The sequence below is a fragment of the Carcharhinus amblyrhynchos genome, chromosome 19 (assembly GCF_965287045.1).
Source record: "Carcharhinus amblyrhynchos chromosome 19, sCarAmb.v2.hapA, whole genome shotgun sequence".
Lineage (NCBI taxonomy): Eukaryota > Metazoa > Chordata > Chondrichthyes > Carcharhiniformes > Carcharhinidae > Carcharhinus > Carcharhinus amblyrhynchos.
The window spans coordinates 44,465,819-44,489,430 of NC_137342.1; the positions used below are offsets into that span (position 1 = coordinate 44,465,819).

At 43.7% G+C, this 23,612-nt stretch overlaps 1 pseudogene; it reads left to right on the forward strand.

Moving 5' to 3' along the window:
* The first annotated feature begins 10,423 nt into the window (after window positions 1-10,423).
* On the forward strand, window positions 10,424-10,521 carry LOC145355677 (U6 spliceosomal RNA; annotated as a pseudogene).
* The last annotated feature ends 13,091 nt before the right edge of the window (window positions 10,522-23,612 follow it).

Sequence of the window (23,612 nt, forward strand, 5' to 3'; positions counted from 1 at the left end):
AACTATTCATAGAATCATTCAGTGCAGATGAGGCCATTTGACCCATCGAGTCTGCACTGACTACAATCCCACCCAGGCCCTATCCCCATACATTTACTGTAATGAGTCTCCCTGACACTAAGGGGCAACTTAGCAAGGCCAGTCCACCTAGCCCGCGTACCTTTGAACTGTGGGAGGAAACCAGAGCACCCAGAGAAAACCCACATGGAGATGTGGAGAACATGCAGACTCCACACAGACAGTGACCCAAGTTGGGAATCGAACTGGGGTCCCTGCCGCTGAGGGGCAGCTGTGCTAACCACTGCATCACCGTGCCACAGTATTGCTTCATTTTCTTTAAAATTTAAATTTAGGCTATGTGATTAATTAAACACTCAACACATTAATGATGAGATCTTCAGCAATTGTGTTAGCTTTTCTTATCGTTGGCATATAGTTGTAAATTGGTTCCATTTTGGCAATGTTCTGCGTTGCAGACACACGATATGCAGGCTATCCAACTGCACTTTCATGCAAAAAGGATCATCTACTTATATATCACCCAATCCTATCTCAGAAATATCCTCAAATATCTTCACCTCTACATTTCACTGCTGTTCAATGTACAATGGAGACCAACTGGGAATGGTATTCGTTTTGGATAATTGGCAGGATTTTACAGACTTGCTCACCCCAAAACCGTAAAAGCCACCTGAGGCCAATGGGCCTTTCCATGGTCTGCTCTCAATTCAATTACAGGATGGTAAAATTCTGGCCCAAGAGCAAATTACCCCACTATGTGGCATGGATATCCAGGTTCTGTTTAAGAAAGTATGATAGCCCATCATTGAGATGAGATGGTCAAATGGTTTTTAGTGATGTTCTGTTGGGGAAGGATAAAGCACTTAGGAAATCCTGTTCTGCTTCATGTAGATTCATAGGATCATTAAATTTCAATTAAAGCACTGGGACAGTTGGATGAGATGTTGATGAACTGCACTGCCAACTGATTTTCCTACTGGGACTCTAACCCCAGATATTTCATGTTAATTTGTGAACTGAAGTTTAAAACACCTACAGTGGTCCCAATTGGTTCTGACATCCTACATTTACTAGACAAAACAAATTCACCATCACATCCATTACTGTCTCATACCCACGACAGGAGTTTACTTGGATTGGAAGCTTGATCTAATTTCCATACATAATTTTAATATTGCTGAAAAAAGACATTTTGTCAAAGCTTTTCATCTTGCATTCATCAGGCCATCGCCAGAATATCAGAGTACACTATCATAAATAGCTGCATCTCTACATATAGCAACTGTGTAACATACAATGTTATGGTGAGACCAATATGGCAATTGTCCAGATGAATCCAGGATGAAAAACTTCAACAAACTGTACTTTTTGATCACATTCTATAATACCAAGTGACAAGTTTAATGTTGGAAATTGGACCAAATGGGAAGAAAACCTTCAAACTGTTGAAAAGCCACAATTTAACTCTTAACAAATGCCTTTCACTTTCAAGAATCCACCAAGACACTAGATATTTCAATTTTTAAAAACTTTATAGAAGCATAAATACAAGCTTTGGAATTCTCTGATCCTTGCCCACTGCTGGGAATCTCCGGTGCAGTTGCAGCAAACGGAGCTTTGGCTGAGCATCAAATTCTCCATTCTCATTGGCAGCAGGGGTGGAGTGAACAAGATTGGGGATTCCTGCCCATCAGACTAATGGTTACGGTTAGTGATGATACTGGATGAATAATTGAAGATTGAGTACATTGTTCCTCCACTAACTACACATGGCATTCCATAAAAAAGGACCACATCAAACTAGCAACAAGAGGAATGTTTTACGTCCATTTTCTATATGGCATTTAAAACTTATTTTAAAAAGCCTTTAAAAGGATGGAAAGATTTGATAGGATCCACCGAGAGAAAGTTAGGCGACACAAACATAGGAATTCAGGAGAACCTTTTTTGCTCAAAGTTGCTAAAATGTCAAAACATAGAAATACAGAAAATAGTAGGCCATTCAGCCCCTTTAGTCCTGTTCCACCATTCAGTATGGTCATGGCTGATCCTCTATTTCAATGCCATAATCCATGCTCTCCACAGAGCCTTTGGCCCTGATTTTATTGGCACATCTACCCCGAAATCGGGTCAGACGAGGCTCACAGAATGATATTTCGCATTGCCTTCGAGCGTGATCTTACAAACCTCAGGCGGGTGTGCGGGTAAAATCCAGGCCTTTGACTCTTCTAGAGTCTAGAAATCTATCTATTTCCTTTTTAAATGTATTTGGTAATTTTGCTTGTACAGATGGTCCAGAATCACACCCAGTCACAGCCTAGAAATAACAATCTCCAGCACAGAGCGATGAACAAGTTTAAACAAAGTTTCAAAATACTTGACAATATTGGATTCTCAAAACCACCCACATATAGGTCAGTGCTTCGAATCACACAGGAGAATCTAAATACGGCAATCTCTGTGCCATTTTTAAACTAAGTAAGGCAAATCGCTACTCCAACATCACCAGATTTTGCTTCCAAATGCAGGTCAGTGTTACTTTGGAAATTCTCAAATTAGCTTATTAATACGTTCAGGCTAAATAACATCCTCCTTGACTCAAAAGGCAATCACACCTGGTCCTGGAAATAAATATTAAATAAACATACCTCTGACAACAACTTGCATTTATATATTGCTTTCAAAGTAGGAAACTGACCCAACACTGTTACTGATGGTCTACCACCAACAGTTCATTTTAAAAGCTTTCTTTCTACCTTACCATTATAGAATCCCTACGGCACAGGCATGATGCCATGTGGCCCATCGAGTCTGCACTGACCACAACCCCACCCAGGCCCAACCCCCTCAACCCCATGCCTTTACCCTTGCTAGTCTCCCTGACACTAAGGGGCAACTTAGCATGGCTAATCCACTTAACTCGCACATCCTTGGATTGTGGGAGAAAACTGGAACACCCAGAGGAAACCCACGCAAACACAAGGAGAATGTGCAAACTCTACTCAAACAGTGAGCCAAGCCAGGAATCGAACCCTGGCCCCCAGTGCTGGGAGGCAGCAGTGCTAACCACTGTGCCACCATGCCACGCACAACCAACATGGGGAAAGCTGGATTAGATTGATGAGTTCCAAATCAAGTTCCATCCACTAATTCCCTCCTCTAAACCTTTGGTTTTCAACTCTTACCGTGGACCTGCCCCTGTCTACCTCTGATAACCCTCCCCCCCCCGGCCTACAACCCTTGATGCCTTTCCGATACTCCCCTCTTGTCGATCCTTAATTCTTCACCCTGCCTCCAGCTGCCTGAACCGCAAGCTCTAGAACGCCCTCCCTCAACCTGTCAACCACTTCCTCCGCATTTATGGCATCCCTTAAAACTTATCTCGTTAACTAAATTTAACGTCACCTATCCTAATATCTTCTGGAGAGGCGTGGTGTCAAACGTTTTCAAATAACACTCCCATATCATACCTTGGGAAGTTGCACTAGATGAATACAGATTGTTGGTGATGATAGATTCCAGTCCTACTTATTTGTCCATTTAATTTGATGTGAGCAGCCTCCAATCCCAGTGAAAGCCATTGATATTTCCAATGAACCAGCTGACACCCGGTTGAAGTGTCAGCTAACATTTTTTGATTTGATTTATTAGTTTAATTAGTTATTTATCAGTGTTATCAGAGATCTGGATAGGCTGAGCAAGTGGGCGAGGATCTGGCAGATGGAGTACAATGTTAGCAAGTGTGAGGTTATCCACTTTGGCAGAAATAATAGGAGGAGGGATTGTTATTTAAAAGGCGAAAAGCTGCAGCATGCTACGGTGCAGAGGGACCTGGGGGTCCTTGTGCATGAGTCGCAAAAACCCAGTCTACAGGTGCAGCAGGTGATCAACAAGGCGAATGGAATGCTGGCCTTTATAGTGAGGGGGATAGAATATAAAAGTTGGGAGGTACTGGTGAGGCCGCAGCTGGAGTACTGTGTGCAGTTTCGGTCGCCGCACTTGCGGAAGGATATATTGGCCTTGGAGGGAGTGCAGAGAAGGTTTACTAGGCTGATACCAGAGATGAGGGGGTTAGCCTATGAAGAGAGACTAAATAGACTGGGTCTGTACTCGTTGGAGTTTAGAAGGCTGAGGGGGGATCTTATAGAGACGTATAAGATTATGAAGGGGATAGATAGGGTAGAGGTAGACAGATTCTTCCCACTTAGAAAGGATAGCAGGACTAGAGGGCACAGCCTCAAGATAAGGGGGGGGGCAGTTTAGATCAGAGTTGAGGAGGAACTTCTTCACTCAAAGGGTGGTGAATCTCTGTAATCTCTGTAATTCTCTGCCTGTTGAAGTGGTGGAGGCTACCTTGCTGAATATATTTAAGTCACGGGTAGATAGGTTTCTGATAGACAGGGGAATTAAGGGTTATGGGGAGAAAACGGGAAAGTGGAACTGATCCACTTCAGATCAGCCATGATCTTATTGAATGGCGGGGCAGGCTCGAAGGGCTAGATGGCCTACTCCTGCTCCTATTTCTTACGTTCTTATGTTGTATTAGTGATGTATTAGTATACAGTGAAAAATATTGTTTCTCGCGTGCTATACAGACAAAGCATATCGTACAAAGGGAAGGAAAGGCAGAATATAGTGTTACAGTCATAGCTAGGGTGTAGGGAAAAATCAATTTAATATAAATTAGGTCCATTCAAAAAGCTGATGACAGCAGGGAAGAAGCTATTGGTTGATACATGTCCTCAGACTTCTGTATCTACAGTTTAACAGATTGACGATTCCAAGTTCTGGGAGGTATATGTGTTATTACGTATATTTATCACTGATCGCAGGGGAGCGGGGCTAGATAACATCACCTCACGCATAAAAGGGAAACAGTTCTTATAAAATCATTACTTCAGTATATGTCAAACATGACATCAGCAAGAGCAAAGATACATTTCCAATGCCTGGGCCAAGACTGCTAACTGGAATTGGTGAAGTAACCAAGGCAACCATTGCTCTTCTTCATCCAGTTCCATTAGACAGGCTTGTGTAGTAATGCTGTATGTGCATGATTTTTATGAATGCTGTTTCACCTCAACGAGGCAGGGTGGTATAGCTCAGTGGGAAGGTATTTGACTACCGATCAAGAGGTCCATGGTTCAAATCTGCATGTTCCCTTTTGTACGGTGGCAAACACGGGGGGACATAGGTGTAAGATGTGAGGGGCAAAAGAGATGTATGAGGCAAGTTTTTTACACAGAGGGTGGTGGGTGCCTGGAACTCGCTGCCAGTGGAGGTGGTGGAAGCAGATACAACAGTGAGTTTTAAGGGGCTCTGACAAATTTGTGAATAGGACGGGAATGGAGGGATATAGTCTCCTGAATGGTAAGGGTTTTAGTTTCGTCAGGCCGCATGGTCAGTGCAGGCTTGTAGGGCCTGTTCCTGTGCTGTAATTTTCTTTGTCCTTTGTTCTTTGTTCACTGCTGCCTCACAGCACCGGGGACCTGGTTTTAATTCCCTGCTTGGGCCGCTGTCTGAGCAGAGTCTGCACATTCTCCCCATGTCTGTGTGGAATTCCCCTCCGGGAGACCTGGTTTTCTCCCACAGTCCGAAAGGTGCCCGTTAGTTGCAATGACTATGCTAAATTGCCCCTCAGTGTCGGGGGGGTTACTATGATAAATGTGTGGGGTGAACCTGGGTGGGATTGTTGTCGGTACAGACTCGATGGACCAAATGACCTCTAACTGCACTGTAGGGGTTCTAATTTAAAAAAAAGTTTCAAATAATGTTTCTGCAAGAAATTTTAATGAGAGGGTAGGAACCTGGACTCGTAAAATCTGCTTTAAATTAAACAAAACCCTCCAGCTGTCAGACAAGTTCAAGATAAATGATTCTTGCAATTGTTTCTTAAAGAAAAGTTTCAAAACAGCGCTGAGAAGTTTTCTCACTCTCAGAAAAATCAAACAATGTTTAAGCAATCATTTCCATGTGTCATGTTTACCAGACAGGAAACATTTGATCCATTGGCAAATGTTCCTTGCATAAAATTGGCTTACTGAGCCTATCCCTATCTTAAACATATTAAAATCATTTACTTATACATTAACAGGATATTTAGTTTCTTGAGCCAAAAAATAACACACTGGCTCTCACTGCAGCCGCAAGCGTATACACAATGGTTCCTGACAACTTTCTGATTGCTGGGTGGCAGGAGTTAGTGATTTTGAGATATTTAAGATGGGGGGGGGGTCACTGTGTAAACTGTCATCAGATCCTGCTTTAACTCTCTCTCTGCTGCTTTATTCAAAGGTGCTGAGGCAGCACCATCAATGGCTGGAGTTTTACCAGCGTGCGTGCCCTGATCCTGAGCCATTTGAGGGCCTCATCTGGGTCACGTGTGGGCAACCCAGCTGCTGCCTCCCCCATTGCCTCTAAAATTGATTACAGTAAAAAGTCTGACGACACCAGGTTTAAGTCCAACCTATTTATTTGATAGTAAACTCACAAGCTTTCGGGGTTTGTCCCTTCGTCAGGTGAATGGAGAGTTCTGGCCTCAGACAGAGCATATAAAACAGAGACAGTTTACAGATTACTGATTAGAATGCGAATCTTTACACCTAACCTGCTGTTCAAGTCCTAAAGTGGCCGACAATGTGAGTGGAAGGAGCACTGATCACAGGTTAAAGAGATGTGTATTGTCTCCAGACAGTACAGTCAGTGAGGTTCTGCAAACCCAGGCAAGTCACAGGGGTTACAGATAGTGCGACATGAACCCAAGATCCCTGTTGAGACCGTCCTCACGTGTGCAGAACTTGGCCATCAGTCTCTGCTCAGCGACTCTGCGCTGTTGTGTGTCGTGAAGGCCGCCTTGGAGAATGCTTACCCGAAGGTCAGAGGCCGAATGCCTGTGACCACTGAAGTGTTCGCCAACAGGAAGGGAACAGTCTTGCCTGGTGATTGTCGAGCGATGTTCATTCATCCGTTGTCGTAGCGTCTGCATGGTCTCCCCAGTGGGGAGAACATCGCTCGACAATCACCAGGCAAGACTGTTCACTTCCTGTTGGCGAACACTTCAGTGGTCACAGGCATTCGGCCTCTGACCTTCGGGTAAGCATTCTCCAAGGCGGCCCTCACGGCACACGACAGCGCAGAGTCGCTGAGCAGAGACTGATAGCCAAGTTCTGCACACGTGAGGAAGGTCTCAACAGGGATCTTGGGTTCATGTCGCACTATCTGTAACCCCTGTGACTTGCCTGGGTTTGCAGAACCTCACTGACTGTACTGTCTGGAGACAATACACATCTCTTTAACCTGTGATCAGTGCTCCTTCCACTCACATTGTCGGCCACTTTAGGACTTGAACAGCAGGTTAGGTGTAAAGATTTGCATTCTAATCAGTAATCTCTAAACTGTCTGTGCTTTATATGCTCTGTCTGAGGCCAGAACTCTCCATTCACCTGATGAAGGGACAAGCCCCGAAAGCTTGTGAATTTACTATCAAATAAATCAGTTGGACTTAAACCTGGTGTTGTCAGACCTTTTACTGTGTTTACCCCAGTCCAACGCCGGCATATCCACATCATGCTTAAAATTGATGGTACGGCGTCATAATTTATGAGGCAACTCTCTTGTACTCTGTCCGCTTGTGACGTTCATGAATAAGCTTTAAGCTTTAAACTGCGTTTGCAGCGTTGGAAAGTTCTGAGAGAAGATCATCTGGGAATTACTCCTGTTGATTGTGGAAAAAAACAAAGTCTCCAATTACCACAGAGAATGTCAGGAGTGGGTGGCATGGGAATGCAGGAGAACTGGAAATGCAGAGGGGGATTCCAGCCTGAGAGCCCTCCCTGACTGCTACCCTCGCCATAACCTTGTCCAGCTTCCACTCAAACTGAAGGTGCCCATCTGAAGGGCTGACATTGTGCCATCAATTTTAAAGGCAGTGGGGGAGGCAGTAGTTGGGCTGCTCACACGTTACCCAAACAGGGCCCTCAAATGGCCAGGTCATACTGAATTAAGCACCTCATCCCACAATCCCCCTAACTCAATGGGTAATGGGAAAGGTCTGTGCCCTCCTATCGCTCAGTAGGCTTAACCTGGCAGACTGTTGGGCAGCGAAAAGAGGATGTGTGCTTGTCCTACCTTCTGGACCCACTTGGAGTGGTAATGACCTCGTAGTATTATCGCTGGGCTGTTAATCCAGAGACTCAGACAACATTCTGTGGATCGAATCCCGCCACGGCAGGTAATGGAATTTGAATTTTTTTTTTAAATCTGGAATTACGAGTCTACTATTGACCATGAAACCATTGACGATTGTTGGAAAAACCCATCTGATTCACTAATGTCCTTTAGGGAAGGAAATCTGCCATTCTTACCCAGTTGGCCTACATGTGACTCCAGAGCCACAGCAACGTGGTTGATTCTTAATTGCCCTCCAAGGGCAACTAGGGATGGCAATAAATGCTGGCCAGCCAGTGATACCCATTCCCATGAATGAATACAAGAAAATTGAAGGCCCACCATCTTTATTTATTTCTCCCTGCAGCCACCCCGGACTATGCAACATGTCACACCACCTCACCCTCACCAGGATCTGCCAACCTGGTCCGTGTGAGACCCTTTTCCTCCTTGTTCACCTGCAATACCAACATTGGCACAATTCCAGGTGTGGCTCAGAACCGTTGACGTCTAATTGGCCAGCAGCTCGATGATGCAGGAGGTCCTTAGGGAAATGATTGGAAACCCCATGCCATGCTAATGAAAGGGCCATTCATTGCCTGAAAAATTATAGTGAGGTGAACCAGCCAAGTGAAGGGTGCCTCAGGCGTGACACTAAGCTGGGGTGCACGGGGCTTGAATCGTAGAATCCTACAATGTAGAAGGAGGCCATTTGGCCCATTAGGTCTGCACCAACCACAATTCCACCCAGGCCCCAGTCCTATAGCCCCATACATTTACCCTACCAAGTCTCTCCAACACTAAGGGACAATATAGCATGGCAATATATCTAACTTGCACATCTTTGGGATATCTGGACATCAATAATTCAGATTCCAAAGTCATAATGCAAACTGTGGGAGGAAACATTCAGAGGAAACCCACGAGGAAAATGTGCAAATTCCACAGAGACAGTGACCCAAGCTGAGAATCAAACTTGGGTACCTGGTGCTGGGAGGCAGCGGTGCTAACCACTATGCCACCGCGCCACCCACCCTGTCATGACCACCCTCAGCATATAATCCAGCCCCAGGTGATACCTCGCTCCAATCCAAATGTTTGCAGGGAAATCGTGACACTTACACACCAAAATGAGTGAACGTGGAGTTTGTAAGCAATTCCTTCCTAATTTTAACAAACCGACACTTTTGACTTCCAGGCAGCTGTTCTCTATTTGGACAGAGAAGATAAATATGGCAAATAAACAAAACTGGAAAAATTATGAAATGGCTCTTGCGAGTTGGATGAAAAATGAAGCCAGAGCACAGGTGCGGAAGGCTGGAATATTGAACAAAACTAATCACCACATTGCCCCTGTGCATCACTGGCTTTTTGCTGCTTGCTATGGAATACATTTGAACAACTGATTCGCTTTTGGTAAGCATGCACACAGCAAAAAGAGAAAGTTTTATACATTATACGGCCTGACACCCACATCCCCTGAAAAAAAACACAACTCAGAAAGGCTTTATACATTATATACTTACATATAAAGAACACAGGAACAGTTACAGACTTTGCAACACCCCTCTCCCCAACCCCTCAGCCTGTCCCACTGTCACTCACTGAGATGATGCCCGATTCGTGCTTTAAATCCGTCAGACCTCTCTATTCATTTGGGACAAAAAAATAACTTTCAATTCAGTAATTGCTGGGTTGTGTCAGGTCAGGCCAGGTCTGAGTAAAGAATGACCTAAACTGGGTTTTTGCTGACATTTCATCCGGCCTATTAGAAAGCCGACAATTTTGCTGTTTCCACATTTGGATGCTGGTTGATTTTTTTGCGCTGCCTTAACAACTCATTAGATACTGTGGAAGTGTGAGCTGTGTATTACTGAGCAGGTGTGACTGACCCAACATTGGGTATGGCTCTGTAATTAGTGTTCCAGCCCAAATGTCCACACTCTGTGAAGTGGAAGTCTCAAATTTACTAATGACTTGAAACCACGCACAGACCTTGGAATTAGAGACTGAGATTTGAAATTCATCCGTGGATTGTGCAAAAAGGGAGGGTTTTCTAAACGTTATTTGCAATAACCAGGATTCTCCCATTTCCAATCTTGCTCTCACTGCAATTCCCACTCTGCCCTTGCTGCCCTTCCCAATCTCCTTTGAGTTCCTCCAGCTTCTGCCATTTGCGAGTAGCATATTAATGTGGTGTGGAAGTGACAGGAGGAAATTCGCAAACACTCAGCATTTGCTCGCTTCAGCAGCACATATACTGAAATTGGAATGATACAAGGGAAGATTAACATGGACCCTGACACGCAAATTCTTGAAGTGTTTCATTTTTTTTGAGGTGGCGCGGTGGCACAGTGGTTAGCATTGCTGCCTCATAGTGCCAGGGATATGAGTTCAATTCCTGGCTTGGGTCACTGGGTCTGTGTGGAGTTTGCACATTCTCCCTGTGTCTGGGTGGGGTTCCTCTGGGTGCTCTGCTTTCCTCTCACAGTCAAAGATGTGCGGGTTAGGTTGATTGGCCATGCTAAATTGTCCCTAGTTTCGGAGGGGGGGAGGGGGATTAGCAAGGTAAATATGTAGGGATAGAATGGGATTGTGGTTAGAGCAGACTTGATGGGTCAAATGGCCTCCTTCTGTATTGTAGGAATTCTATGATATAGAGCGGAATTTTATGGCTCCCTAATGACGTAGGGTAGACAATGCAATGTAGCGAGCTATTCAAAGATCCATTGACCACTCAGGCTTGGAAGGCGAAGGGCCTATTCCTATGTTGTAGCTTCTTTCCTTTGACTTTGACAGGAATATAAAATTGCACTATTAGAAAATATATCTACATTAACAATTTAGGCTCTCTCCTTTATTCATTCATGGAATGTGAATATTACTGAAAAAGCCAACATTTGTTGACCATGTCTAATTGCCCCTTGAGAAGGTGGCTGTCAGCTGCCTTCTTGAAGCGTTTCAGTCTATTTGGTGTAGGTACACCCACGTTGCTGATAGGGAGGGAGAACTGGGATTTTAACCCAATGACAGTGAAGGAATGGCAGTACATTTCCAATTCAGGATGGTGTGAGGCCTGGAAGAAACTTTGCAGCTGGTCATGTTCCAAGCATCTGCTACCCTTGTCCTTCTTGGTGGTAGAGCTTGGGGGCTTGGAAGGTATTGACAGAGGACACTTGGTGAGGTGTTGCAAATGCACCTTGGTAGATGGTAGACTTGGCTGTCACTGTGGTGGTGGAGGGAGTGAATTTGCCTCATAAAGGAGATATTTAGTCAGATGATCAAAAGCTTGGTCAAGTCAGTAGTTTTAAGAAGGGCCTTGGGGAGAAAAGGAGAGGTGGGGAGGCAAAGATTTAGGGAGAGAATTCCTCCCTTTGACAGCTGAAGGTGGAGCAGTTAAAATCCAGGTTGCTCCAGAAGCCATAATTGGAGGATCACAGTGATTTCGGAGGGGTGTGCGTTGCTTTTTTGGAAGGAACTCTTCAAGTGCAGACAATAAAAATGTAATAAAACTTACTCCAACTTATAATTCAAAGAAAGGGTTTAACAAAGAAACTTAATTCTCTAAACTTGGGACCTCACCCTGGGCCACTCCAAGTTCCACACAATACCCAACAGGTTCTTATTTACAGAGAGTCAGCTGGTCAGCTGACCATCACATCATTCTGTAATTGGTTCCACGGTCTACCGAGTCAGCTTGTTCCCATTGGTCACATTACATCCAATACAAAGTTGTCACTGGTTACATTCTAACACGGGTCTGGAGGAGGCGACAGAGATAGGGAGTGCTGATGACATGAAGGGATTTGAAAATGAGGATTAAAATTTTAAATTAAGGTGTCGCTTAACCAGGACTCAATGTAGGTCAGTGTACACCGGAGTGATGGTCAAAAACAGCAAAAATAACTGCAATGAACTCTGCAAGTTCAATTACATTGAATTAATGAAATATATCACATGAAGAATGAAATATTATTTAAAAAAGTTACACACACTTCTGTGATGATTTAATCAAATGCAGCAGATTACAATAAATAATTACTGTCAATAATACCCTGAGAAAATCTCAGTAGTAGAAACTGATGAAATTACCACTTACCTTTAAAATGTTCTGGCTAAGCTCCATGTTAAAAGATGCTATGCGCTGTCCTCTTGAACTGGGATATTAATACAGGCTCCTTTGCTAATGTATAACAATTAGATCCACTCTGAACATCAGTATGAACAGCTGGCATGGCACACGTAACTGAATACAGAATGGAAATGTTCGCCCAAGAAAGTAGATTTCGGAGCAGAGTGCCCCGCCTGTTTTCGAAATCAGATGATACAAAATACTGCGGATGCTGGAAACCTGGGGGAAAATGCTGGAAATACTCAGCAAGTCATACAACATCTGTGGAGATGGAAACAGTGGGCAGGATTTTCCAGTTTCCAGGCCCGCCCCCAAGACCAGAAATTCTCATCCAACGGACATTTAAACGATCCATCAGATTTTCTTGGTCAATACTGCAATGATTCCCTCAGCGGATAGGACCAAAGTCCTGATAAAACCAGACTTGAAACATTGAGTCTGATTTTACGCAGAGGCTGTAGCCCTGCCCCTCCATCAGGCTGTTAATTGGCTCGGGGTGGCAACTCCACTCCTGCCCTTCTGGGCTAACAGCTGACCCAATGGCGTTGCTCTTTATGATCTATTGCTTCTGCACAAAATCGAAGAGTTGTGTGTACATTAGTGACATTGCTTTAAAAACCATAGCACCCTGCTTCAGTGTGTGATGGAACCTTTAGCTTTAAGTCTTGTATTTTTTGAGACAAATCTTTTGTAAACAGGAAACCAAGCCTCCCAGTTTTTAAGGAAACTAAAACTGAAACTGTGATTAGAAAGAGGGAAGCTGGGTGAAACATACAAAAGGACACAAGCTCAGACGTTGCGGAGTCCAGTGGTGCAGCACTGGCAGTGGTTTGGTGGTATTGCCAAAGGGCTAGTAATCCAGAGAAGACTGTAGCCATGGAACTCAGATTGATGGTGCACTGTTATCGGCATGGGAGAGTTGAGTAGGACATGCTGACAGAGTTTGATGTTCTAGACACTGGGTAAATTCCTGAGTCAATTTGTAAGATTTGTCTTAGTTGTATCTGCCATTTAATGTATAATTTATGGTTTATAATTGGCTGCAATTTCCCTGTTAATTCATGTTTAATTGATGTGCACTTTGTGTTTGAAAATACAGGGGATTCACTAAGATAGTGGATGGAATTTTTGCTCCTTTATGGCCAAGCCTGTGGAATATAACCTATTGGCTGCACTGTCAGTGTTTCCCACCAAATTTTCAAACACCTCTCTGAGAAGTTACAAGGATTTGAACCCGGGTCCCTGGCGCTGTGAGGCAGCACTGTGCCACCGTGCTGCCATTTTAAATGCCTTCACTGAAATAGGAGGCATGAACTCCTGTTTTTTATTCTCTTTTTACTTGTTTCTTTTATGGAGTTATATCAATAAATGACAACATCTGCAAGTTAGGTTAGGTGGATTGGCCATGCTAAATTGCCCCTCAATGTCAGGAGGACTAGCTAGGGTAAATGCATGGGGTTATGGGGATAGGGTTAGGGTTGGTGCAGACTCGATGGGCTAAATGGCCTCCTTCTGCACTGTAGGGATTCTATAATTCTAAAACATCTGAATTAAAGTCAGCATTGGGCCATCAACATAATCCAGACCGAGCGAAAAATGTTAACAATAAGCTATATTAATAAAATGCTTTGAATAAATCATCCAATTATAGAATGTGTGCTGAGCCAAAAATGGTGATTTCAGAGACTACCTACAGTCTTGATCAATGAGGTAGATGTAAAGACCGTCTTAAAGAAGGAGAGGTGGTTGTGAGCTGAAGGGATTTATAGCGGGGGGGGGCGTCTTTTAGGTTGGATTTATAAGGAGGTAGTTCTAGAGTGTGGGTTTATTGACAGCTGATGTGCAAATGATGGGACAAAAGGTGGGAGGGACGCGTGCAAGTAAAAAGCAGAGGAACTGGGAGCTGGGTTGGAGAAGGTCACATGGGGTTTGGCAGGGTGAGTTGATAAAAAGGTTTGAACACCGGGATAAGAACTGATGGGAGACTGGGAGTTAAGAGCAGATTCAGATTTTTTGAAAGAGTTTTGGTGAATTATGCTGGTTATATTGAGTTGTGAATGTTAAAAAATAAGTTAAAGATCTGTACTGGTATTTTTCAGGCTAATGTGGAGGACAATCAGTTTGATAGGAAGGTTGACACAATATTTTCTTTAGCTTCTAATGCATTGGTGCATTTAATTGTTCAGTTTCTTTGAGAGCCACATGCTCTAATTGCTGGTACCCAGGTAAATTCAGAAGCCTGATTTGATTTGCTTCTGATTTGATTTGATTTATTATTGTCACATGTATTAATATACAGTGAAGAATATTGTTTCTTGCACTATACAGACAAAGCATACCATTCATAATGAAGGAAAGGAGAGAATGCAGAATGTAGTGTCACAGTCATAACAAGACTGTAGAGAAAGATTAAGTTGATATAAGGTAAGGCCATCCAAAAGTCTGATGGCAGCAGGGAAGAAGCTATTTTTGAGTTGGCTGGTACATGACCTCAGACTTTTGTATATTTTTCCTGACTGAAGAAGGTGGAAGAGAGAATGTCTGGGGTGTGTGGGGTCCTTAATTATGCTGGCTGCTTTTCTGAGGCAGCGGGAGGTGTAGACAGAGTCAATGTATGGGAGGCTGGTTTGCTTCATGGACTCGGCTTCTTTCACAACTCTTTGTAATTTTTTGCGGTCTTGGAAAGAGCAGGAACCATATTAAGCTGTGATACAACCAGAAAGAATGCTTCCTATGGTGCATCTATAAAAGTTGCTGAGAGTCATAGCAGACATGCTGAATTTCCTTAGTCTCCCGAGAAAGTAGAGGCTTTCCTAACTATAACGTCGGCATGGAGGGATCAGGACAGGTTGCTGGTGATCCAAACACCTAGAAACTTGAAGTTCTTGACAATTTCCACTTCATCCCCATTGATGTAGACGGGAGCATGTTCTCCACTACGCTGAAGTCAATGACAGTCTCCTCCATTTTGTTGACATTGAGAGAGAGATTATTGTCATCACACCAGTTCACCAGATGCTCTGTCTCTTTCCTGTACTCAGTCTTGTCATTGTTTGAGATCTGATCCACTGGAGTGGTGTTGTGACAGCAGCAAACTTTGTCTGCATTGGTTTCCTCTGGGTGCTCTGGTTCCCTCCCACATTCCAAAGATGTGTGGGTTAGGTGAATTGGCCGTGCTGAATGGCCTCTAAGTGTCAGGAGGACTAGCAAGGTAAATACGTGGGATTAGAGGGATAGGACCTGGTAGGATTGCTTTGTGCAAGGTTGAGGGGCCAAATGGCTTGTTTCTGCTTTGAAGGGATTTTATAAAACTCCTACCACAGACACATATCTGGATAGAGAACAGAAGGTATCAGGTGGGGATTTGTTCAGCACTGCTTTTGCCTGTTTCATTTGGACTTTTGAGGATTGGTTTATTAGGTCATATCCATCCTGTCATGGTACTATAATTTAAAACATCCACACTGCTATGCCTTCTTCTTTCCTTGAATGCACATGCTTTGCCATGTTCCATTTATCAGTCTATTCTGTCCTGTTGGGACTAATAGGTTCATCGACATCTCCACTGGAACACAAGTTGAGAGGTAAACTTACAGTGCCAGAATTACAGTGTTGAAGAGTGGCATCAAGATAACTGTCACTCAATGAAGGAGATCTGGTGAATGATGGCAAACACGGAAATGTAACCAAAGGCCAGGCTTTGAAAATAGCCTAAGATGATGTTGCACACATAGAATCCCGACAGTGCAAAAGGAGGCCATTCGGCCCATTGCGTCTGGACTGACTGTCTGACAGAGCATCTTACCCAGGTCCTATCCCTGTAACCCCACATAATAACCGCGATAATTGTGATAACCTATATATCTTGGCACATCAAGTGGCAATTTAGTATGACCAATCAACCTAACCTGCACATCTTTGGACTGTGGGAGGAATCCCATGCAGATATCCTTGGGGTTACCATTGACCAGAAATTCAACTGGACCCACCATATAAATACAGTAGCTGCAAGGACAGGTCAGAGACTAGGATTACTGTGGTGAGTAACTCACTTCCTTACTCCCCAAAGCCTGTCCACCGTCTACAAGGCATAAGTCAGGGGTGTGATGGCATACTCCCCACTTGCCTGGATGGGTGCAGTTCCAGCAATACTCAAGAAGCCTAACATTATCTAGAATAAAGTGACTTGCTTCACTGGCACCACATCTACAAATATTCACTCCCTCCACCACCAATGCTCAGTGGCAGCAATGTGTACAATCTACAAGATGCACTGCAGCAATTTACCAATGACCCTTGGACAGTAACTTCCAAACCCATGACCACTTCCATCTAGAAGGACAAGGGTAGCAGATAAATGTGAACGCTGCCACCTGCAAGTTCCTCTCCAAGCCACTCACCATCCTGACTTGGAAATACATCTCGGTTCCTTCACAGTCACGGGGTCAAAATCCTGGAATTCCCTCTCTAATGGCATTGTGGGTCAACCCACAGAACATGGATGACAGCGATTCAAGATGGCAGCTCACCCAGCACTTCTTAAGGGCAACTAGGGATGGGCAATAAATGCTGGTCGTGTCCCACGAATGAATTTAAAAAAGACATGGGGAGAATGAGCAAAATCTGTCAGTGAAGGCTGGAATTGAACCCAGGTCCCTGGCACTGTGGGACAGCAGTGTTGACCACTATGCTACCATACCACCCTGAGGATGTAGTCTGCTCAGTCAAATGTTAAGGACTGTGCCCATGAGTGGAGATGCATTGCCCTGGACACCATTCTGCCCTACCTGAAATAAATGGCTCCAAATTTGCTGAACATATCCAACACAAGTAAAGAAGTGAAAGCAAAGGAAGTAAAAGACTTCCTGCCATTGGCTCAGGGCCACTACTGAAGTCTTATCAGTTTTGATCTACTCAGGCAGAAAAAGAAACTGAGGTATACCTCGCTGTTCATTCAGATCTAAAGGAGCCAGAGCTCCAGGTAACCAACCAACCCCCAGTACTCACTTAATTGAATTTAGTATTCCCAACATCATTTTGTTGCAAAGTTTGGAAATTTACTGCTCTTCAGTAATGAGTTTTTGAAAAACTTGCATAGGATGTTCATAGGAGCATAGGAATTTGGAGCAGAAATAAGTAATTCAGTTCTTTCAGCCTGCTTTGCCATTCATAAGAGCATAAGAAATAGGAGCAGGAGTAGGCCATCTAGCCCTTTGAGCCTGCCTCGCCATTCAATAAGATCATGGCTGATCTGAAGTGGATCAGTTCCACTTACCCACCTGCTCCCCATAACCCTTAATTCTCTTATTGATCAGAAATCTATCTACCCATGACTTAAACGTATTCAATGAGGTAGCCTCCATCACTTCAATGGGCAGAGAAGATCATGGCTGAACTCTCCCTGGGTTCAAAGCCACCTCTTTATCTGTTCCTCCATATCCCTTGAACCTATGTTTATTTAAAGTCTGAAATCATTCTATCTCCTTCTTGAAACCATTCAATGATCCAATCGTTCGTGTTGTACTCATTATGTGTTCCAACATGGCCAATTGCTTCATGGAATCAAAAATGGCTGCTCCGGCAATGACTGGGGGCATTTGGCATCACCAAGGAAATAGGTTTGGAACAGGATGTAAAGAAGGGGGTGAGAGCAGGTGAAAGAAGTAGAGGAGTAATTGGAAGAAAGTTCCAGATTGTGGGGGGCAATCTCTTGTTTCTACCAAAATTGCACAGGGATGGAGGGTTGGAGTCAGGGTAGAACAAGCAACGGAATCACGGCGTGGAGTTGTAATGCTGAGGAGGTTCTTCGGAAGTCTTAGTAACGAATGAATTAATCAAACCCCATAATTAGTACAAATTCACCGAAACCATAACAATGAAAAAATAATTTTAAAAATATGATTAATACATTAATCAAACACATAAAATCAATAACTTTGAATAATTAATGGATCCACATCATAAGTCACTAAAATAGAAGTAGGAAAGGCAGAAATGAACCTATTCTATATAATTTAGTTCAGTAACATTTTTAAAGGAATAGGCTATTGAATCCAAGACCTCCATTAAGTGTTGACTATCTGCAACAGTCCCATATATTCCTTCACTTCGTACAATTCGATGGCAGGGAAATAAAGAATTAATATTAGAGGTAGTGTCCACTTTTTTTAAAGAAGGTTTTCTGAAAGGGAAGCAGTTGGTTTAGAAAGGAGCAAGTGATGGAAATGTCAAATTTGATTACAGATGCTGTCATGGAGAGACATTTTACACAGAAGAAGCTTCCAACTGTTTGGTTGCCTTCACGTTTTTTTTCAATAAATCTGTGACATTTGGATGCAACACAAGGAAATCAGAATTTCAATTTAAAACCATAAGTGCGAAGCTTTAAAGAAATGGAAAACAATGCAAATGCTGGGAAGACACCGTCAGAGATAAGGCAAGTTAACGTTGCTGGTGCGGATCCTTTGTCAGAACATCTGTATTCTGACTTTGTAAAACACTTGAGGTATTGGAATGGGGGTAAGACATTTGTACTGCTCAGACGAGGCACACTGCGCAACTCCAGCATTTTTCACTTTACGTGCACAGTATTAATGTTAAAGCTTCACTCGTATTTGCCTGGATTTGACAAGACATTTAGTATTACCTCTGCACAGGAAGAAAACACTGAAACGAACCAAATACAGATTTACTAAATGCATGAGGGATAGGGCAAATAATGATTTGGTGGGGGGGTAGGGGAGGGGTGGGGTGCAGGGACAGGGAGTGATTGATGGAAAAGGGCTGTGGTCAAAGGGATGCGCACACCACAAACGCAGAAAAGGAAAGAAAGAACAGGGTAAAAAAAACCCTACTGTTTAATTTCCAGCAGCCAGAACGAAAAATCCAAGAGCCAATATATTCTATAAATAACCTTAAGATGTCAACTGAATTAGAGCCTTGCGCGTGTAAGTCAGAGAATGTGTAGGCATAGCCAGCGGCCTGTGAACATCAAGATGACAAGCTGTGGGCATCTAATTGCATCAGCTTGTGACCATCAAGGCACCAGCAGCACAACTTTCAATTACAGGATCCAAAGCTAAAAACAAAGAGTCGCGCGACGGCAGCTGCTCTCCTACACAGAATCATTCCTCATAGATTTAATAAATTTCTTCCAATACACAGCTCTTAAATGTCTTAAACCGTCGCTGACATGTTTCAACTGTATGAAGAATGAAAGATGCATTTCAAACCCGCACCGTTCTGTCAGTTCTATGTGTGCTCGTTACAGAGCTTGGAAAGAAAGAGAGAAACGTGCTTGCTTCAAACGGAGCATCATCACCTCCAAGTTCTGTTACACACCAATCCTGACTCGGATGCGTTCTGCCGTTCCTTCACCGCCACTGGTTTAAACTCCTTGAATTCCGTAATTTCCAGTATTGTGAAAGCTCCTTCATTGCACAGAAATAGGGGGGCCTTGTGGCGTAGGGGTTGCGCCCCTCCCTCTGGATCAGAAGTTCTGGGTTCAAGTCCAATGCCAGGACTAGGTGGCTATGGAAAGAGATCATAAGATATAGGAGCAGAATTAGGCCATTTGGCCCACTGAGTTGCTTCATCATTCAATCATGGCTGATATATTTATCAACCCCATTCTTCTGCCTTTTCCCCATCACCTTTGATATCCCTACTCATCAAGAACGTATGTATCTCTGTCTTAAATACACTCAATGACCCGGCCTCCACAGCCTTCTGTGGCAATGAATTCTACAGATTCACCACCTTCTAGCTGAAATTCCTCATCTCATTTCTAAAAGGTCGTCCCTTTACTCTGAGGCTGTGCCCTCAGATCCTAGTCTCACCTACTAATGGAACCATCTTCCCCATATCCACTCTATCCAGCCTTTCAGTATTGTATAAGTTTCAATGAGACCCCCTCTCATCCTTCTGAACCTTATCAAGTACAGGCCTAGAGTCCTCAAACGCTCTTCATATGTCAAGCCTTTCATTCCCAGGATCATTCTTATGGACCTCCTCTGGACCCTTCCTAAGGCCAGCACATCCTTCCTTAGAGTTTGGGCCCAAAAAGAGCATTAACAAGATGGTTCAATGGGTTGATAATCAGCTTAGGATTCATTCAACCACCTCCTCACTATTCCTCAAAAGGGGAAAAGTGTGTGTGAAGAAATGCCAAAGAACATAGAAACATAGAAGATAAGAGCAGGAGGAGGCCATTCGGCCCTTTGAGTCTGCTCCACCATTCATCATGGCTGATCATCCAACTCAATAGCCTAATTCTGCTTTCTCCCAAAACCTTTGACCCCATTCACTCCAGGTGCTATATCTCTTGAATACATTCAATGTTTTGGCATCAACTACTTCCTATGGTAATGAATTCCACTGACTCAGCACTCTTTGGGTGAAGGAATGTCTCCTCATTCTCTCTTAAATGGTCTACCCCAAATCCTCAGACTGTGACCCCTGGTTCTGGACTCTCCCACCATCGAGAATATCCTCCCTGCATCTACTCTCTCTAGTCTTGCTGGAATTTTATAAGTGTCTATGAGATCCCCCATCATTCGTCTGGAATTAGGCTGGTAAACCTTCATTGCACTCCCACAAAAGCAAGAACATCCTTCCTCAGAAAAAGGATGGCAGATGGTGAAATTTGAAATCAATAAAAATCTGGAATGCGAAGTCTAATGATGTCTATGAAACCATTGTTGATTGTTGGAAAAACCCATCTGGTTCACTAATGCCCTTTAGGAATGGAAATCTGCCGTCCTTATCTGGTCTGGCCCACATGTGACCCCAGAGCCACACAGATGTGTTTGATTCTTAATTGTTCTCAGAGATGGGCAATAAATGCTGACCCAGCCAGCAACACCCACATCCATGAAAGATCATGGCTAATCTGTTAGTGACCTCAACTCCACTTTGTGTCTATAACCCTTGACCTATGTCCTCTGCTTGCTCCTAAAGATGATTCACTGGCGCCTTCTCAAGGGAAGCTAGGAATGGACAACAGGTGAAGTCCATATCCAGAGAACAGATAAAAAAAAACTGTCATCAATATCTGTCTTGAATGACTTTGCTAAAATCAGTTTACAGTCTCTGTATCTCTCTCCCGTGCTACCAGATTAGAGCTGTTTTGAGTAAATTAGATGGTATATATGGTTCCTTTGCTGGTTTCAAACCAGTACTGGTGTGGTGTAACACTAAGCCAGAAGCTAGTTCCGCAGGTTACAGTGCCAATGGGACTTGTGTGTTTGTGGAGTTAGACTCCTCACCAGGGGTGGGGGAAGGGGAAGGAGGGAGCTTGCTAATTTCTCTTGCATATAATGCAAGACCAGGGAAGAGTATAAGCTTTCTCATACCGTTGAAGCAAAAATTAAAGACTTGCATAGATATAGCATCTTCATAGCCTAGAATACCCTAAAGCACTTCATAAACTAGAAAGGGTGCAGGGAAGGTTTATTAGGATGCTACCAGGACTTGATGGTTTGAGTTATAAGGAGTGGCTGGATAGACTGGGACTTTTTTCCCTAGAGCATAGGAGGCTGAGGGGTGAGCTTACAGAGGTCTATAAAATAATAAGGGCCATAGATCTTTTCCCAAAGTTAGGGGTGTCTAAAACTAGAGGACATAGGTTTAGGTGAGCGGGGCGAGAAACAAAAGTGTCCAGAGGGGCAATTTTTTCACACAGAGGTTGGTGAGTGTCTGGAACAAGCTACCAGAGGTAGTAGTAGAGGTGAGTACAATTTTGTCTTTTAAAAAGTTACATGGGTTAGATGGGTACATGGGTTAGATGGGTACAGATGGGTATGGGTCAAATGTGAGCAAATGGGACTAGCTTAGTGGTTAAAAACTGGGCGGCATGGACATGTTGGGCTGAAGGGACTGTTTCCACGCTGTAAACCTCAATGACCCTATAACCAATTTTTGAAATGTAGTGTTGTAATGTAGGAAGCATGGTAGCTTTGTTTCCACATAGCAAGATCCCCCATCCAGCACTATTACAATGACCTAATACTTTGGCTGAGGGGTTAATATTTTCCAGGTCATTGGGAGGAGCTGTGCTATTCTTCAAAATAGTTATGTGGTTCTTTTACATCCACCTAAGTGAGTAGAAAGGCCTTTGCTTATTGTCTCATTCAAAGGGCAGAGTTTCACCAGTCCCTCAGTGCTGCATTGAAGATTTTGTGCTCAAGTCTCTTAGAGTAGGAGGTCAACTTTTCTGACTCAGAGCAGAGAGTTGTAACCTTTGCATCATACTCCATCCAACTGAGGGGCCATGGCTGTGGAAAAGAAGTCAAAACTCAGGCAATTCCCAAAAGGCCCAATTGTTCATCTGTATATGTGACAGCTTTCAAAGTCAGGGTTACTCCAGATTAAATGGAAAGCATTCCTAGGCCTGGATTTTCATCCCTGGGATGGGTGGCAGAAATGGGGAAATGTCGGCTTGAACTTCCGCTTTGGGAGATCCCGCATAGGTGGGCGGGAGAAGTTGGGGGGGTGGGGGGTCTTCATTGCTGGGTGGATGGCAGATGCAGACAGGAGTCAAGGTCCAGTGTGTGCAGGAACAGCTCTTTAAAAGGGCTGGTTCAATGATGTGGGATTTCATCCTAGCTAAAATGAAAGCAGAAATGTAAGACAGAGAGATAGTTCTTTCAGTGGGTAGTAGTACTACAGAATCTTTTACAGCAGAGGGCTGTAGAGGTTGACTTGTTAAGTATGTTCAAGGCTGAGATAGATGGATTTTTAATCTGTGATGGAATCGAGGGTTATGGGGATAAGACAGGAGAATGGAGTTGAGGGTTTTCACATCAGATCGATCATGACCTCATTGACTGGCAGAGAGACTCGATGAACTTCTGCTCCTATGTCACATACTCTAAGATGAGATGTTGAACCAAAGCCACATCTCCTGTCTCAGGTGGACGAAAGAGATCCCATGACACTATTTCAAAGAATAACTGGGGGGTTCTCCTTAGGGTCGGGCCAATATTTATCATTCAATCCACATCAAATATTACAAGTAGAGAGGTGCTTATGCAATTGGGATATATCGTAAGTTCTCCTTTAGTTTTATCTTCAATATTCACTCCACGCCACGAGGAAGATGTTTGTGCGGATTGCTTTATGTTAACAAGATCTCTCTAAAGTGCATGAGATATGGTTTAGAGCACACAGGAGCTACTTAACTCCTGGACAGAGTCCCAGCGCTGGTCTTCTAATTCTTCATAGAATCTGTTTAAGCTAATTTCATAGAGGGCCCTGGAAGCCATTAGGCAGAGAAGGCACTCAGAACCCAGAC